Genomic DNA, 20,046 nt, shown 5'->3' with positions numbered 1-20,046 from the left:
GAGGGAGGGAGAGAGAAGCAAGAGAGAGAGGGAGAAGCAAGAGAAGACATTAGATTAGCACTTCATGCATGATAAACAATGCCACATTAGTTGTAAAGACTCATATGTTGAAGTTTGGCATTTCGCTATACATGACAGAAACAGGGAAGAACTTTGCTCAAGAATTTCAGGTTTAGGGATTTTCTCTTATCACACCCTTGAACTTACTTAGTTCTCACTCATTTTAAAATAAGTAAAGATAAAAGAGAAACCAGAAAAATGTATAGGAAATGGTGTGACCCTGTTATAGGATGATAGTTAAAAAGAATAGTGTCTACTCCTGACACACCAAAAGATTTAATTTTGAAACAAAACTACCTGATAATTGTTTTTAACAGCTGAAGGAATGTTTATGCATGTATGATCTTTTGATGATGCTGTGAGATAAGCAACATGAAATATGTTATTTCATTTTACCACATGGAAAGAAATTAATCCTGGAAGAGGTCATGAAAGTAGAATTTCCTGTGACAGAAGCTGGGCCTCTTGTCTCTTCATCTGGGGCCAGCCTCCGATCACCTTTAATCACCTGTCATGTACCTTGCTCTGTGGATGTAGTTCAAACATGCGTGGGACTAATGGGTGAAATGGCAGGGAGACAGAGGCAGATTCAATATAAGAAATATATATTTTTTAACTATCAGGTAAGCCTATCCAATAGTGGAAAAGACAGGCTTCTACCAAAAGAATTGGATTCATCTTTGTTCATTTATTCATCAGGGAATATTTATCAGGTGCCCGCTATGTTCCAGGTCCTGAGTTCCATGGTAGGCTTCTAAGAATGGGCAAGGTAGCAGTAGCCTTTGCTGTCACCACATGTATAGCCTATTACAGGAAGACAGAAAAGCAAGTGATAGCCATAAAGGGTTTAAGTGCAATGATCAGGTGAATATAGGCTAGTGTGGGAACTTGGCACAGGAGCCCTTCACCTAGGAACAGAGCTGGATACAGGAGATTCCCGGACAGCCTCTCAGAGGAAGTGAGGCATTGAGCAAGCAAGTGAAAGTGGAAAGAATATTTTAGACAAAGTGAATGTCATTGTATGTTCAAGGAAATGAAAAATGTTGAGTGTGGCTGACATGAGGAATGTCAGATGGTGGGAGAAGTCTGGAGAGAGATGGCTGGAAATGAGGGGGAGGCGAGATCTTGATGTGCATAGACAGCCAAGGTAAGGAGCCCAGAAATTTTTCTAGAAGCCATTGAAAGGTATTTTTTTTTAAATCAAACCTCACGTAGATAAAAGAGACTTCTAAAGTTGTGTGTTGGATCTGAAGAGCAGCAATACACCTGACACCTGGTTTGGAAAAATGGACATTACCATTGTTTTTAAAGTCCCCTGTGTACCCTTTGCCCGTCCCATCTATTTCACTTTTTTCTAGAAGAATCATTACTTTGCTTCTCTTTATAACTTAGCCACATATTTTGTAATATCCCTAAGGATGATATTGTTGAGTTCTATAAGATTTTGAACTTTATAAACGGAATCCAACTGTGAAGATTCACCTATACCTTGCCATTCATTCCTGAGAAGCATCCATTTTGTTAAGTGTACCTGTCATCCATTCATTTTCACTGTTGCACAGTTTCCAGTTTTCTTTGAATGGACATTTCCAGGTTTTTGTATGCTGCATGACCATAAACCTTTTTCTCCATACATTCTGATTAACATATGTAAGAGTTTCATCTAGGAAATAATACATACCTAGGAATAAAATTGTTCATTCATAGGGTATGCCACTTTTCAAATATATTAGGTAATGACAAATTATTTCACACAGGAATTATACCAATTGTTTACCACCAAGTGTAAAAGAATTCTAGTTGTTCCACATGGTCAGTAAAACTTCATATTGCCATATTTTAAAAGTTTGCCAATTTTATGGGTGTGAAAATTGTTATTGTGGTTGAGTTTAAGTATATTTTACTGTAATTGTTAACCACTCAGATTTACTTTTCTGTGATATTCCTGTTCAAGACTTTCGCTCATTTTTCTCCTGGAGTTTTTCTTATTGATTAATAGGAATCTTTTACATATTCAGAATACTAATCATTTGTAGATAATGTATGTTATAAATCTTCTCCCACTTAGTGATTTGTCTTTTTATTCTTGTATGTCTTTTGATGAACAGGTATTCTTGATTTTAATACAGTCAAATTTAGCAACCTTTTTTTTCTATGTTTGGATCATTTATATATTAGTTTTATAAATCTGTTTCTACTCAGTGGTCACAGTGATTTTTTTTTACTTTGTTATGTAAAAGGTTTATAATTTTGTCTCCTTAAAATTTTAGTTTACCTGGCATAGATAGTTTTGCATATGGCTTGAGACCGGGGTACAATTTGTCCCCATACAGACGATTAATTGTCTAACACCATTTATTATAAAATCTGTCATATCCAATGGCCACACAGCTAGTTATGTCAAAAGTCAAATTTCTTCATATTTCTATGTCCATTTCTGAATTCTCTGAACTATTTCACTTGTCATTCTATCTGTTCCTATGCTAATACTATGCATGCTTAATAACTATACCACAGCGGTTCGAGGCCAGCCCGAGCTGAGCAGCCGCTAAGCTGCCAATAGGTAGCAGGATGGCTCAGCTAAAAAAAAAATAAAAAAAAATAAAAAAAATAACAAAACCAATAACTATACCTTTGTGTTATTTCATAATATCTGTCAAGCCAGGTTTCCCATATTTCCCAGGTTTCCCATGTCTTTAGGAATGGCTGAATTGTTCTTGACCTTGTATCTTACCACTTAAATTTTAGAATCAGCCTGTTGACTTTCAAAAACAAAAACTTATTATATTTTGTTTGAGATTGAATTAAAGCCATAGATCAATTTTGGGAGAAATGACACCCTAATGATATTGAATATTTCACATAATTTATATTATTTGTGTATATAAACATATCTACACAATTACAACATATTTATAATATAACATATGCTTATTTATGCATTATTAGTTTTTTAAGTTTTCTATATATGTATATGCATGTATGTATATGTACATATACATACATATTTCAATACACACACATATGAAGTTGGACAGTTAAGTTTGTGAACTCATCCTAGAAAAAGTGCTACATACCCCATTGCTGAATATCACTATGGTCACCTTCAAAGTACTCCCCTTGGGAAGCTATGCACCGACACCAGCACCTAGCCCTCCATTCAAAGCAATTTTGGAACTCTTTCTGGAATGACCATCAGAGCTTTGTCATATTACCCTTGATGCCCTGAATGTCATCAAAATGTCTTCCTTTCAATATTTCCTTTATCTTTAGGTAAAGAAAGAAGTCATTGGGGGCTAGATCAGGTGAGTAGGGAGGGTGTTCCAATACAGTTATTTGTTTACTGGCTAAAAACTCCCTCACAGACAGTGCTGTATGAGCTAGATCATTGTTGTGATGCAAGAGCCATGAATTGTTGGTGAAAAGTTCAGGTCGTCTAACTTTTTCACACAGCCTTTTCAGCACTTCCGAATAGCAAACCTAGTTAACTGTTTGTCCAGCTGGTACAAATTCATAATGAATAATCTCTCTAATATCAAAAACGGTTAGCGACATTGTTGCAACAAGTTCGTGAACTTAATTGTCGATCTGATATATATCATAAGGGTGAAAAGTTGAGGGAATTCTTATTTCGTAATAAAGATTATGAACAAGATCACCCACTATCATCACTTCTGTTTGACACTGTACTGGAAGTCTTGACTAGTGAGGCAAAAGAGATAGTGTAAGGATTAGAGATAAATGAAGTAATTTTTTTTTTTTAGGTTCAGGAAATTTCTTTTGACTTCTAGTTCACTAAAAGTTTTTGGCATGAATGGATGTTAAATATTACTAAACATTTTTATTTACATATCCACTATAGTAATTAAATATTTTTCTCCTTTGTTAATAGGGTGAATTATATTAATCAATTTTTCAAATTTAAATCAAATTCATTCCTGGGGTATTTCCAAACTGGGAATAAAGTGTTGGTTGTTTTTGGGTTTTCTTTAACATTACTAGGTTCAGTTTATTATTGGGTTGTCGGAAAAGTCATGACACATGTTTGCATCAGATGGCACTGGTTCATTTTTGGAAGTACTAGAGTCATTTGCATATATGTTATTGCTATGTCATTTGACAGCTGACAATTCTAGTTTCACTAAAAAATTGAGTGATTTGGTTGAGTTTTGGAGATTTTACAAGTTGAAGATGGAAGATCAAACTGCATTTTCGCCATATTTTACTGTTTTACTTCCATAAAGGGAAAAATGCATGTCAAGCTTGTGAAAAGTTGCTCAAAGTTTATGGTGACAATGCTCTATAAGAACGTCAGTGCCAATGATGGTTCACGAAATTCTGTGCTGGTAATTTTGATCTCAACAATGCTCCTCGGTAAGGGAGGCTCACCACGGTTGATGACGACAAGATAAAGGCATTGATCGAGGCAAACCCATGTTACACGACAAGAGATTGCAGAAACATTGAACATCCATCATTCAAGCATTCACGACCACCTGAAGAAGCTGGGATATGTAAGCAAGCTCGATATTTGGGTTCCGCATGAACTCAAAGAAGTTCATTTGATGGCGCATATAAACATCTGCAATATGCTCATTAAACATGAGGAAAATTATCCTTTTTTGAAGTGACTGATAACAGGTGAAGAGAAGTGGATTGTTGACAACAATGTGGTGCACAAACGGTCTTGGTTCCCTCAAATCACATCGAAAGCAGACATTCATCAGAGGACAGTCATGCTCTCAGTGTGATGGGATTTTAAAGGTGTGTTTTTCAAGCTCCTACCAAGGAACCAAATAATCAATTTGAATGTGTACTGTTGGCAATTGGACAGTTTGAACAAATCCATTATCCAGAAACGTCCAGAGCTTGTTAATTGTCAAGGAGTTGTGTTCCATCGCGACAATGCGAGACAACATACCAGTTTGATCACCCGTCAAAAATGATTGGAGCTTGGATGGGATGTGTTGCCACACCCACCATACTCAGCTGACCTTGTACCGTCAGACTTCCACTTGTTTCACTCCTTCAAAACTCCTTGCGTGATTTAACGTTCAATTCAGATGAGGTTGTAAATCAGCACCTTGTTCAGTTTTTCACAAATAAAGACAGGTCCTTCTATGAATGAGGAATTATGAAGCTCACTGAAAGATGGCAAAAGGTTATCCAATGAAACGAGCAATATATCATTGTTTGATCTTTGTTCTTTATATAAATAAATGGCCTTTGAAAAACATAGACATAATATGTCATGACTTTTTCGACAATCCTGTATTTTCTTTAGGACTTTTGTGTCTATGTTCTTGCATGTGATTGCCCTATAATTTCTGTTTTTGGACTGTGACTAGTTTGGTTGAAAATTTTTGATCGGGGCAAAGATTTGCTTAGTTTTGACGTTTAGCTCTGATATGGAGCACAATGGGGAGTGTAAAAGAGTGTAGCCATCTTTCTCCCGTAGACAAGTACCTCGTTCATAGATTGAATGTGATGCAGAGAATTCTTAGTTACCAAACGGTGTACAAGATTCTTTCCAACCCTAAAATATGATGGTTTTATAATTCATTGTCTTTACCATCATCATTTACCCCATTGCTAAAAAAGTGCTAAGGAAGTATTGGAATGAAAGGAAAGTCTGATGTTGCCCTGTTAAGTGGAAGATATTTCAAAATATGACAGTCATAAGAATAAACTTTAATTTAAAAAAATGATCTTTTAAAACATTTACTTAGAATTTTCATAGTTCCATACATTCTGAAATTAATTCATGAAACATTTTCCACTATTCTCAGTAACTTGCAATAGAATGTACAGAGAATTATTTAAAATTGAGTTTTGAACTTTATACAGGTTCCTTTTCAATCTCACCTAATAATAATGCCAAGTGCACCAAATTTTTTATCCATGGGAGATGAGAACATTTTCCCTGTGATGTTGAAACTTAATTCCAGAGTCGCAATCCCACCAATAGTCATTCTCCTTTTCCCTATATATTAAAATTATCTCCTTAATTGCTGTAATATTCACAAGGAGGCCACTGGAACTGGAGTGCTCTCAGTTGAAGAATAGTATTGTAGGTGATAAAGATAAAGTGGTATTGAGAACTACCCAATTTACTTCAGTGAATTCAATCTTTCTTAGGAGGATCTAAAAACGTTCTTAGGAGGCAAGTGGTACATGATACATTTACCTGAACTTTTAAGAGTGATAAGGAAAATGTTTGGCATGCATTCTAGACCACAGAAACTTTAAAGGTTTATCTCAATGAAACAGTGCTTAGGAAAATAATTTATTTACCTATAGGATGCAAGGGCAGTATACATTTCAAGTTCTTTCAGCCTGGGAGTTTGCAGAATTCTTATCAATGAGAAATATAAGCACCACTAACATTGAAGTATACTTTTCTCTTGCTTCTTTTGCCTTTGTAGAAAAACTGTTCCTCTCTGGGGTAAATTGGGAAGGCAGCTCTGCTCTAGTACTGAAACGTCTGCTGAAATATTTTCATATAAATCACTGACTGGCTGGAGCAGATGCCACATGTTGGAGAAGCGCTGTACAGTGCAGTATTAGCAATAAGCCCTTTCCTATCCTAACGGGATGAGTGCCGCACAGCTTGATTTGCTGCGTTAGGCTTGTGAAATTATGTTTTCAGTGCGGCCATGGCCTTGTGTTTTATGCCGAGCGAGCCTGCTCAGGTGTCACATATAAAACCTGTTGCTGATATTTATTGAGTGCCTTTTGTGATTGGGGGACTAGATAAGGTCTGCTGGTAGCTCATGTTAGAGAAGCAACTTTTACTTCTTTGTTCTGGTTTTTATTAGACTGCCTTAAAAATTCCATGTTTGTTATGTTGTGTATCATATATGCCCTGAATATATGGCACAGTCAAATATAAGGTGACTTCCCACTTTCCCAATGAGGATATAAAAACGTTTAAGGAAATAGGTAAACTAGCCAAATATCTAATTAAATTTAATAACTTAATTAAATATACATCTTTATAATTACATGTGTAAAATTTATTTGAGAAATGTTTTTTTCACTCTCACATTTTATAGAATTGTGTTATTCCAACATAGCACATTTATTAGTGATATTAATGCCTTGCTGTTATAGGAGCTTTTTTTTTTACACTGGTTTCCTGAACTTCTCATTCTTACTTCCATCCGAATTGTTTGAGATACTGAACTTCTTTAATATATGCATGATAATGACACTAGAAATTTCCATTGTAGGTAATTTCATCACAAATATTTTTACCACATAACTAATTGGCCATAAGGCAGTTTTGCCATAAAAAAAGATAAAATCACAACAAATAAAAGAGGGATATTAAAAAGGGCATAATGAAATATCAAAAAATGAACACCAAAATTAAAAAGACAGTATTTAAAATGAGTATACATTCATGGCAATACTACACAAATAACTGGTTTTATTTCCTGGATTGCACGTAAGCACTTGTCTTCCATCTATGGGAAACTTGGGGTCACCTAACTCTGCACCCTCCAAGAGGGCCTCTCTCCTCCAATGTAGTGTTTCAAAATAAGAAACTAACTCTTAGGGCAAATCGTCATCATCTGGAAGAAGTGCTAACTATTTTAAGACCACATCTACTTACCACTGTATTGATTGTTACGAGGGCTAACTATGATTTATATAGAATATAAAAATGGGAGTAACTTCATTAATGGAGAAATGAAACCAAACTGACAACTAGCTTAAATACATTAAGTCTGCTGAAGGTGGTTGTTTGGTTTCATTTGTCCATTGATGAATCAAACAAACAAAAACACTGTCAACCAGTTATTTTATCTTTTTTACAACAAAATTGCCTTATGTCCAGTTAGTTATGTGGCAAAGATGCTATGGCAAAAATATCAACACCAGAAATTTCATCCTAAGTCATCTTTTACACACTAGGGATGTTAGGGTTTTTTGTTTTGCTTTGTTTTTTGGGTCCTATGTGTATAAGTGTGTGATTTCCACTTCATTGCCTTTTATTGTGATAGTTAAGTGCTTACTTGCAAAAGCATCCAATATATACAACTGTGAGATCAAACCCCAGGAATACAGACTCAATGTTAATTTTTTTCCTTGATCACTTATTTATAATTGTTTGTATTTGAATAGGCTAAATCCCCCCATATCTTGGTGGCTGAATACAACAGAACCCATTTTCTTTTTAGACAAAGTCCACTGCAGGTCCAAGTGGCTCTCCAGAGAAACAGTCACCATGTGGTGACTCAGTGATCCAGGGTGACAGGCACTGTGTCCTGTAGCTGTACCATCTGGAGCCCCTGGTCTTCCTGATGGGCACATCAGGGTGATAACTCTGGATGGTCACACAGACATGAAACAACTTTGGCTTAGTAGTTCACCTACTGCTTCTGCTCTACACCCATTGACCGGAACGCATCAGGGGCAATGTCAGTGAGACAGTGTGCCGTGTTCCTCCCGTGTGCTTGGAAGGAGAGAACTGACTGTGGCGCGAGCCTTGCAAGGCCGTACAGTGAAATCCCAGCTGATGCAGACCTTGTCAAATAAAAATAATGGATGGTGATCCCAAGATGTGAGAAGCTCTTTAGTCTTGAGGACTAAATTGTGAAAGATGCTCTCACCTAATATATCTCATATACAGTATTGATTAAGAAAGAGCAAAACGGAAGTGCCCTGTATATTAAAGTTTAATTGGGCTCCTTTAATGGATTAAATTGCACAAGTAATATTAGGAAAGTCTCCCCAAACAAAAACACATTTACTCCATTCCCTAGTATAAGTAGCTACTAGTAACATTCCTATTACTCACATGAGTAGTTTTAAACCCCAGTCGCCCATCAATTCCCTTAAAGCTTGTCAATAGTCATGTGGTAGAGAGTGTTTATAAGGTGAAAGGGTATGTTCCTGGCCTATCAGCCAAACAGATCATAAATACCGGCCTTCTCTCAAGCAGTCTTGCTCCTCCCTTCTTGCAGACAGTAAACTATATTTAAAGAATAAAAGCTAAACCCTTAAATCATAGTCGGCTCTGACATTTTAGACAGATCACATCATTGAATGGTCCCCAGCTGAACTTTCCAGCTCTGTGCCCTTAATATTCTTTCTTCAGTATGAAATATTTCCCATGCTCACCTCCACTCAGCTATCTCCCCCACTGACATTTTTACCTGGAGGAAAGCATTTGGTCTTTCCAGGTCCAAATCAACTATTTCCTTCTTTCCTGGCATGGTCTTTGAGTGCTTTCTCTGCTAGCCCATCACAACATCTGTTCCTCATCCTAATCATTTAGCCACTTCTTATCTCCAGCTGCCTCTTATCTCTGCAACTCTTGTCCAAGCCTCCATCCTCTCTCCCTTGGAAACCCTTCTACCTGCTCTCCTGCCTCCACCCCTGCTACTTCATGGTCTAATTCTTAACTTGCAACAAGAGTAGACTTCTAAAATACAGTTCAAATCATGTCTTTCCTCTACTTCAGATCATCCAGTGGCTCCTCGTTTCATTCAAAGTAAAGGTCAAAGTCAAACACCTTATAGCAGGTAGACTATTTTTCTATTGATACTGTGAGAAATTACCACAACCTTGGTGCTTTAAAACAATGCAAATTTATTGTCTTATAGTTCTAGAATTTTAGTGAGCTAAAATCAAGGGGTCGACAGGACTGTGTTCCATTCCAGAGGTGCTGGGAAGAATCTGTTTTCTTGCCTTTTCAGTTTATAGAGGCCACCTGGTTTTTGTCCCCTTTTATCTCCAATAATGGCCCGGAAGGTCCTTCTCATGCACTATTACTCTGATATCACCACCTCTTAGTCCCTCTTCCACATTTAAAGGACCCTTGTGATTACACTGGACCACCTAGGTAACCCAGGACCATCATCTCTGAAGGTCAGTTGATGAACAATGTCAGCTCCATCTCCAACCTTAATCTCCCCTTTCCACCTAACATAACATATGCACAGGTTCCAGGGGTTAGGACTGGTTCCAGGGGTTAGAATATGGACCTCTTGGTGGTGGCAGCGGTTGAGGCAGGGGGTGGTCATTATTCTGCCTACCACAGTGGAGGATGATAAGGCCTGCGTGATCTAACCTGTTACTCCTCTGACTTGATGGCCTACCATTTTTCCATACGTGCCCATGTGCTGGTCTCACTGGTCTCCTTGCTGTTGTGCACAAATGCCTGATACACATCCACTTTCAGGTTTGTGCTTATGGAGTTCACTCCCCCAAGGATCCACAAAGCTAACTAGTATTGGGTCATCGGGAAAGTCATGACGCATTTTTGCATTGAAACACATAGCAAAATACATCATGACTTTTCCGACGACCCAATATCTCCCTCCTTTAGTCATTTCCTTAAAAATCACCTTCTCAGTGCCATCTATCCTGACCGCCCTTTTAAAAATTTCAGCTCACCCCAGCTCACACTATGCTGTCTTCCCACAGCACTTATCCACATCTAACGCAGTCAACATCTTTTGTTTGTGGTCTATAAAGCAAGCTCTTAGAGAACTTGGATCCCTGTCTGTTTTTTCTTCTGTTATATCCCCAGCACCTAGAATGATGCCTGACATGTAGTTGCCAAGTGATAAATATTTGTTGAATGGATTAATTCTTTTGTGTTGTTGTTTGTTTGACTTTTTTCAGCTTCATTGAGGCATACTTGGTATATAAAAAAACAATGGCACATATTTAATGTGTACGTTTTGATGAGTTTGGACATATGCGAACCCCATGATGCCCTCACCACAGTCAAGGTGAGGGTACCATCATACTCATCACCTCCATAAGATTTACTCTGTCTCCTTCCTTTTTTCCTTTGTATGGTAAGAACACATAACATGAGATCTACTCTCTTAATAAGTTTTTAAGTAGACAACACACTGTTGTTAACTGTAGGTGTTATGTTGTACAGCCGTTCTGTGGAATTTATTCATTTTATCCATTTTGAACAAAAACTCTTCATTTCGCCCACCCTATCCCCTGGCAACCACCATTCTATTCTCTGCTTCTATGAATTAGATTGCTTTATGTTTGTTTGTTTGTTTGTTTGTTTAAATAAATAATTTGCATTCATCGGATCTTCCTGGTAGCCCCCATGAAGGGGCCATGGTACCGACTTGCTTCAGGGCCTCCCACAGTGTTTAGCTTGGGAACTGCCTTATTGTAGACACTTGGCACATGTCAAAGTGAATTACCAACACCAGATCCTGTGGGGAGGCATGATGCCCTTTTCATTTTATCAGGCTAGACTGGATTTCAACACAGAGTTAAGGAGTTGCAGGCAATTTCATAGTCAGTATAATTCAGGAGATGGGCTATGTTAGCAAGGTACTGGGAGAGTGCCCGGATTCTTATTAAAACTTGGGGTATCACTATATTGCTTCTTAAAATTACCCCCTCTAGGTCTTCAGCCCTGAGGGCTCTTTTGTTCTTGTCTCATGGAGGGAGCTGAGGAAGAGAATATTTAATCATTCAGCGCATTGTCAGTGTGGATGATTAGAAATAGCCTGTATATTCTAGCCCCTTCTCCTGCTTTGGAAAGAGTTCCTCTCCCTCTGAGTAAATGAATTGAGGAGTGAGGATTTGGAAGCCTAGGTGTTATTTTTTATTTTTTAAATAAGTTTTTGTTATAAAAATAAATGAAATCTATATTTTATCATTTCAATTCAGGCCCTAAGCATGCACAGTAGTTACCTTTCATGAAATGTCCTTACAATAATGCTCTTTCCCTGGGCTTTGTAATGAAGCTTTGATTTGCATCACGATCCTGAGAACTTTCTGACAATGCTGAGGTAATATTATGAAGGCAGAAGGAAATGAAATGAAATGATGGTAATGCATGTCCATTGTGGAAAATGTTAAGTTGCCAAGGCAATGTCATATCGATAATATTTTCATAAATTAAATTAAGATACATATGGCAAATAAATATTGCATTTCTCTTTATTATCACTTCAAATACGTGAGGATAACTATTAGGATTAGAACCAGAAATTAGTCATAAAGCATCTCAGCCAAAATGAGAAATGTGCTATTCATCGTTCAACCTGATACTCTCTCAAGATTCCTGGCACGTTTCTATCTGGCTTTCAATCTCTCCCCCTCCGTATACTCTAGCCGCCTCTCTGCTGTGCTCCCCTGCTTCCTGAAGCAGAATTTCTGTTGAGAATTAGTGGGACAGTCAGTATAATTCTATTAAGCCTCACTCTCACAAGGCACAGCCAACCCTCTGGTTTAAATTCTGTTCTTTTAACAGTGAAATTAGTTTTACTTCTTCCTTCCCTCCCTCCCTCCCTCTTTTTCTTCCTCCCTTCTTTCCTTTCTTTTTTGGGGGGGTATTTATTTTCATATTGTTAATGGTATTATTGGTTAACATTGGCTGCTTGGAAAAATGTTACTATATTGGCTCACTAAAATTATATTTTCATGGATGAAAGTGAGCACCTCAGTTTTCTCAGCTTCCCTGTGAAATGGGAACAAATAATACTTATGTACATGTTGTCATGAAGAACAAGTGTTATTCTGTATGTGAAGAGCCTAGCACAGTACCTGGAGCCAATAGTGAAAATTAGGATTTAACTTGGACCTGAGCACCTAGGTTCAAATTCTACACCTTAAATCACTTGTTAAGAAATTAATAGATAAGGTTGAAGTAGTATATGTTCATTGGAGGAGAATTAAAAAACATTGGTAAACAAAAGGAAGAAAATAGAAGTTACTATAATCCACCACCCACAACTAATCATAATCACAACATATTCATATTTTGGTATATATATTTCTAAACTGTTTTAAATAGAAACAGGATCATAATGTATGTACTACTCTCTTGGTAGTGTACCCCTCCACCCCAAGTAAATATATTCTAAGATTCTTTCAATATCAATTTATATCTTCTAAAATTTTGGGGGAATAGCTGGCACAGAGCACTTCAGTCTTAGTCATAGCACAGTATTAAATATTTAGATGGTACCGATGTTAATTACAATGACTATCCCAAATGCCTCCATTTTCTCAAAAAGAAAAGTTACATCACAGTAGAGCTAATCACACAATATAAAAGTAGGCATCATATAAACCTATTTAATTCACTTTATATAAATTCAGTCAGCAAATATTTGTAGCCTTACTGTAGGTCAGGTACTGCCTTTTATCTCAACAAATGTTTTTAAAGTTTGTATTTTCTCTTCTGTTTTCCTATCTTATCACTATTAGCCATAATGTAATTTGAATGGTAATATTCATTTCTGAAACTTAGCTCATGTACTTAATTCTTGATTGTAACAATAGCTTTGTGACTACATCCTTAGAAGCTCTGTCACTTTGGAAAAATCATTTAACCTTTCTGATACAAAGAACTGTCATCTCTAAATCAGGGACTAACTTGTACATGCATCACAGAAATTCTACATGTGGTATACCTTATTGCAACAAGAAATTCTAACTTCTGACTTATCATTTCTAGCAAGTCTTAAATTAATTTGAGAAAGACTTCTTTTTGCCCTACTTAAAGGATTTTTAGCTTTTGCATATCTCTTTTATCTCTCAGTTTATTTAGCTGATTTCCATTTATTGTTTAGAATTGGAAAATACAATAGTAGAGCAATCAAGTAGAAAGCAAAAGGGAGGAAATGGGTGTTTCAAAAATTCATCTCTAAAAATATTAATAATGTCAAAGTTCAGGGGGTTTGACAGCAGAGAAGGGCACATTTTCTTAGTTTAAAGGGGGGAAAAAGTAAATTTGTTCTGAAGGTAAGGAGGGAAATTCATCACTTTTATCAAATAATCATGTCAAAGGAAGCCTTGAAATATTTTCATTAGAAAAGCTGGTTTTCATGTGAATGGTTTACACTCTTCAGTGGAGGAAAAAAAAAAAGGACTCTTTGTGCTTATAAAACAGTTGTGGCATTCCTTTATGCATTATTTAATAGTTAACACATGAGAACACATGGAACAAATTGAAAGATTTTACTTGACACTATGATGTGATCCCAAGTGTGAAGCCAGATCTCACCCCTGAAAAAATCTAGGATCATCAGTAGCATGAGAATGCACTACTGCATCTTCTACATTTCTTTATATTTATTTTGTAGTATTGTTGAAACTCTTCTCAGATGTTAACAAATAAATTGCTATGTTTCTTGGTGCATACAGGTTCATGATCAGTATATCTCTGTGGGTTTCTTTGGGGGAGTATACCTTTTATTATTTCTTAATATCCTACTGTGTCATATTTAGTACTTGTAAGCTCATATTTGCCTTCACTCAAGTGAATATCATCATTTCTTTCTTTTTGTTTGCTTTGTATCTCATAACTCACTCCTTTTTGTCTTATTTTTTAAAAAAAAATTCAGTAAAAATGTGCAAAACTTAAAATGTCCAGCATTGTCCCAAAAGTTAATGAAAAAGAGTAGCCCGACCCTAATTCCTACTCTCTAGACACCTATTCACAATTCCTTTGGGAGATTCTTCTAATGCTGATCCATTTCTAAATAGAAGACTTGTGCCCTTTTTGGTACTAATTTTTCAACTTGGGGATTTATCTTTTGTGTTCCTAATTGTAGAAGATGGGGATTTCAACTCTCTTGTACCAACAACCCTCAGCTCTCTTACCCCCCCCATTTTCCCAGAATAGTTAAAATTCGGGTTCAATCTGTACTTGTACTTACTATTTCCTCAGTGTATATGTGTGTATATAGCACAGAGCACGTAGTGCATTGTGATCACATTGCCTTCACGGCGCTATTTTTCTAAAGTCAGGTAATATATATTAATATTAATAAAACATTTTCATTAAAAAAATTCCAATGGAAGGGCAAAATTGCCCACAATGTGTTCAAACATGTCCGTCTATCAGTTTCCATTTTCTGTTGACGTCATTGCTTGGATCCTCTTCCCTCAGTCTGTGCTGGTTTCTCTCGAGTTCTATGCTCAGCTGTAACATGGATTTCCCTTCCCTTTCTTCTGGGTTGAATCCCTTCTTTGTCAGGATTTCTTGTTTTGGGTTTATTCTCTCAGTTTTATAAAGCACTCTTGTCAGTAGCTTTCTAAGAAAGATTGCATGAGAGCAAACATTTTTTGAGACCTTATATTTCTTAAAAAACAAGCAAACAAACATTCTACCATCACACTTGACTTAGTTTGGCTGCATATATAACTCTATTCTGGAAATATTTTTAGTTCTGAATTTTGAAGCTACTGCTTTTTTTATTTTCCAGCCCTCGCTGTCACTTTAGAGAAGTACGGTGCCATTCTCCTTCTAGATCTTGTGCATTAATTTTTGTTTCCCCTCTGGAAACTTTTAGGATCTTCTTTTTACCTCTAGCGTTCTGAAGATTCAGTGATATGCATTATCAACTGCATGTATTTTCAGTGAGCTGGGCCCTCAGTAGAACTTTTTAATGTAAAAACTCAGATACCTCAATTCTGGAAACCTGTCTTATATTATCTATTTGATAACTAATGCCCCTTTATATTTTATCTGTATTTTTCTTTCTGGACTTATATATCGGTTGTAGGTGAAAAATCTTGGATTGATTCTGCAACTTTCTATGTTTTCTCATTTTCCGTTTCTGTGTCTCTCTGTCCTACTTGGGAGATTGCCTCACATTTGTCTTTCAACACTTTCATATTTATCTTTTATTTCCACCATTGCACTCTTAATTTCTAAGAGCTCTTTCTTGTTTTCTGAATGCTCCTTTTATATCATGCTATTTTATGTTATGAATACAGTATCTTTCTTTTATCTTCTATTCAATATCTCACATGGTCTGTTTCACTTCTGAGTTCCTCCCAATTGTTTTGGTCACTTAATTTGGAGCTCTTCTTTTCAACTTTCTGATATCCTGAGCTGTCTGTTCATATTTAAGAAGGATCCCCTAAAAAAGCTGATCACAGGCTCTCAGTATATAGAGTCCAGGGGTGGTGGGAATATCTCTTAGGCTGGTAGCAACCTTAGGCAGATTGGGCAGACAGCCTGCCTTTTCACTGGGGTTCCTGAATGTGTTTATCCACAAGTCTTGTGTTAGTTATCAACACATTACCCAAAATAAGCAGCTTAAAAAACAAACACTATTACCTTGTACATATTCTCAGTATCAAGAACGCAGTAGCAGCTTAGCTGGGCGGTTCCGGTTCAGGGTCTCCCATGAGGTCATAGTCAAGCTGTCAGCTGGGGCAGCAGTCATCTCAAGGCTTGACTAGGTCAGCGGATTCATTCTCAAGTGCACTTACATGATGGTACTTACGTGATTGTTGGCCATCTTTCACCATGGGGGTGTGTCCATAAGGCTGCTTGGGGTGTGGCAGCTTAATTCCCCCAGAATGAATGACTCAAGAGAGAAAGCAAGTGAGCATGCCTCCAACAGAGAAGTGCAGTTTTATAACCTAATCTCAGAAATGGCATACCGATACTTCTTCCATATTTCACTCATCACATAGACTGATTCTGGTCCAGTGTGGGAAAGGACTACAGGAGTGTGAATCCAGGAAGCAGGGATCATTGGGGGCCATCAGAGAGACAGGCTACTAGGAATCTCTTCTCAGTGTCCCTGAGAAGGCACCTCCAGGCACCTTGCCTAGAGCATTCAGCCTGGATATCAGTGCTTTGGGAATCTGGCTTGGGAGAGAGAAGGGGATCTCACTATTCAGAATTCACTTAGTTCTCTGGTTTTCTGTAAAGTGCTTCACACCCACCCCCTGCAGTTATTCCTGGCAGTTCACTGTGTAGATCCTCTTTGGTCAGCCTGTTCAGCGAATGTAATGCTCATGTGTCAAGGATGAGGGACAGGGAAGGGCAGTCCCTGGAGCACCCAGGCTGATGGGAGAAAATGGGGCAGAACCTAGCTGGGTATTTTCCACCAATCCTCCTGCCATCAGCCCCAGCTGGCCTTTAGAGTTACCTGGTTCCCCCAATTCTAGAGCTTTGCTAGGTTTCTGCAGCCTCCATTGGCTTGCCCACCCCTGCAGTGCTTTGGCTTCAGCTTTTCGCCATCTGGTAAGACAATTACTTGTGTTCCCCACTTGCCATCCTCCAACATTTTGTTGGAATCACTCACCTGCTGTCATCTATCTCCAGGTTTCTTTGTGTTTGTGGCCTTATATCGCCTTTACTGCATCACTGTCTTTGTGATAAGGTTTTAGGATGGATGAATTTCTATATTTAGCCTACCATTAGTTTGTATTTTATTTTTTCTGCTTGTTCAATTTCAGTATATACCTTGATAAACAGTGTTACCAACACAGTTTACTTTTAGAGGAAGAATTCAAGATGTTCACATACTAATCAGCTTATCTTGTCTTAGCTTTTGAGGTGAGAATAGAATGGGTTTTGTTTTCCACGACATCCTTGATTTTGGGCTACTATAGAATGTAGGCTTATAAGGAAATAAAAGTAGATGGAAGTGATCAGTAGTATAATGTCTAGATAATCAGCTTAGAAACCCAAGGATTTTGATTTACCTCCAATTGTTCTTTAAAGTGCCAATCACAACAAGCCCTTGATAGCTTAGCACATACAACTTCATTAAAGATAATGTTTTAATCGCACACGTAATGCAAGTATATCTGTATTTATCTTCAGTTTTCAGTGTTTAAACCTGCCTCTTCCTTTTAGTGTTAGGATCATGGAAAGAGAGCTATAAACAAGTTGGAAATATTTATTACAATACCTCAAGGTGAAACCACTAAAGTCCTTACATGGGTAATTTATTACACTGCTAGATAGCAGACACATGAGGAACTGTCCTGAACTCCCCAATGAAAGTACTTCCAAAATATAGCATTTCTAAACTTAGCAACTTTTACTTGTCTAACATAAACAGGAGAATAAGATATATTTAAGGTTTTAATTTTTTTGCTGATAGACCTAAAATTTAGGTAGTATTTTCTATGTGAGACTATGTGAGACTTTTGCTCACATACTGTCTGTACCCAGGTAGGCTAGCCGATCACTTCTTGATTCCAATATAATTTTAGAACCAAATGTGCTTTCCCTGGGTTAGGTGACAGAGTCCCATCGGAGACCTCCCGATGCAGGCACAAAGCCGTATCCCGAGGTGGTTTGTATCATCTGTACTTCAAATGCCAATTCTTATTATATTTGCTTTCTGTGGTCTTCTTTTGTTCATCTGTCTTCTTCTAGTATTCATAATTTATAACTGTAGTTTAATTATTCAAAATAGTTATTTTTATATGTTTGAAACTATTTTTTCCCTTGGACTGTCTTGTGTGTAAGTGACATTATCCCCATTGAGATTGTTTCATTTTTGGGAGTAGGGAATGTATTCTCTTGCTCCTTGGTGTGTTCTGTGGTGTAGTGCAGGGTTGCTCAACCTGGGAACTGTTGGCATTTTGTTCTGGATGATTCTTTGTTGTGGAGAGGCTGCCCTGTGCACTGTGCATTGTAGGTGGTTTAACAGTATTCTTAGCCTCTACCCTCTAGATACCAGTGGCACCCCTATGCCTACCACTCCATCAGTGATACCGAAACATCTCTAGTCATTGTCAAATGTCTCCTATGGAGGGTAGTGGGAGGTAATTCCACTGGTATAGTAGGACTTACTTTGAGAAAAGGCCTGAGTTCAGTTGCCTAATACTGGAGGTGGGGACAGGATAGGCTGAGACTATCCCAAAATCTAATCTTGTTGTAAGATTCAGGAATGCGTAGGAACTGATGGAGCAAAAAGAAAAACGTTCCCAACTGCTTCTTGAGAGGTGATTGACAGTGTTGTGGATCAGTATCCACAGTTCCATGGTCAGCATCAGAGGTTGAAAACCATCTTAAATGAGCAATTGCCGAGGTACCACATGGGGCCAAGGAACAGAGTTCTCACTGGGGTGTGGGAAGAGGCATGGCCTGTACTGTCACAGCCATGGTTCTGCAGTTGATGGAAGTAAGCAGTGGACAATTTAGTTCGGGGACCAAGGTGTCACCCTACTGGGAAGTCTGTAGGCAGAGGGCATCTCATCTATTTTTTTATCTTTCCGTCCTTGTCTCTGTGTCTCTGGATTCATTTTGTCAACAGCCCAGCTGCAGACTAGCTGTCTAAATTGTCCTGCTAACCAACTTCACTCCTGAAATTTGGAGAATTCTCAGGAAAGGCATCCTATGTTCATATTTGCATGCTGCTACTTTAAATTAAAGTACAAGTTGAGCCATACACTAAATAAAAATAGCTTCATTTGCATGCTGTCACTAATATCAACAAACTCCTTATGTCCTTTCCAAGTAAGTCAGTAAAAGCCAGAAATTTCCTGACAGCTGGACTTCAGCCACAGCTGTTTTAACCTCTCTGCAGGTGCAAGTAGATTTCTGTCATTCTGCATTTGTGATTCTAATGTCTGACTGTCACACGTACACTTACTGAAGTCTGCAGGGTGGAACTACCTTCTTATCTGTGGTTCTCAGGTACAGAGCATGGAGGGATAGTTGCAGTGAAGGGAGTGATAGCTAATTCACAACTGGGATGCCCGGTTTGCAGGCTGAAGAGAGGGTGCCTAAGTAATATTATTCATCAACCTTTACTTGTAGGGTGGGCAGATAGTTTTTCTTGTAAGGATGCTTAGCATGCTCTAACCAAATGTGCCCACAATTATCTTTGATTTAAAAACATCACTTATTCGGCTAATATTTACTGAGCATCTCTTCTGTGCCAAGTGCTGTGCTGGCCATGGAGGATACAGCAGAGAGCAAGCAGACACAGGCCCTGCTCTCACACTGCTTGTTTTCTAGTGAAAGAGGCAGGCATTTAACAAGCATGTAACTACAGATGCTGAGAAGTGCTGCAAAAGCCGTAGCATTCAGGGAATGCACTTTAATTAGAGAATCAGAGAGTACCTTTGTAAAGAATTAGAATTTAAGCTGAGTACGTTTTAGGCAGAAGGAATGTTCCTGTTTCAGGGCCTTTATGTACATAGGGCTATGCTGTAGACTGCAGAGGTCACATTCTCTACGTCCCATGGACACTCAGTTGTGTATATTTTTATTTTAGC

At 37.8% G+C, this 20,046-nt stretch overlaps 1 protein-coding gene across 1 annotated transcript in view; it reads left to right on the top strand.

The window, feature by feature from the left end:
• LOC109393952 (partitioning defective 3 homolog B) overlaps positions 1-20,046 on the top strand; it is a 620,394-nt gene that overhangs the window by 415,240 nt on the left and 185,108 nt on the right. The gene's annotated exons all lie outside the window — the stretch shown is intronic.

Source organism: Hipposideros armiger, unplaced genomic scaffold, assembly GCF_001890085.2.
Source record: "Hipposideros armiger isolate ML-2016 unplaced genomic scaffold, ASM189008v1 scaffold_399, whole genome shotgun sequence".
Taxonomy (NCBI): domain Eukaryota; kingdom Metazoa; phylum Chordata; class Mammalia; order Chiroptera; family Hipposideridae; genus Hipposideros; species Hipposideros armiger.
The sequence above is the reverse complement of the archived record's forward strand: the minus strand, read 5'-3'. Positions and strand labels throughout refer to the sequence as shown.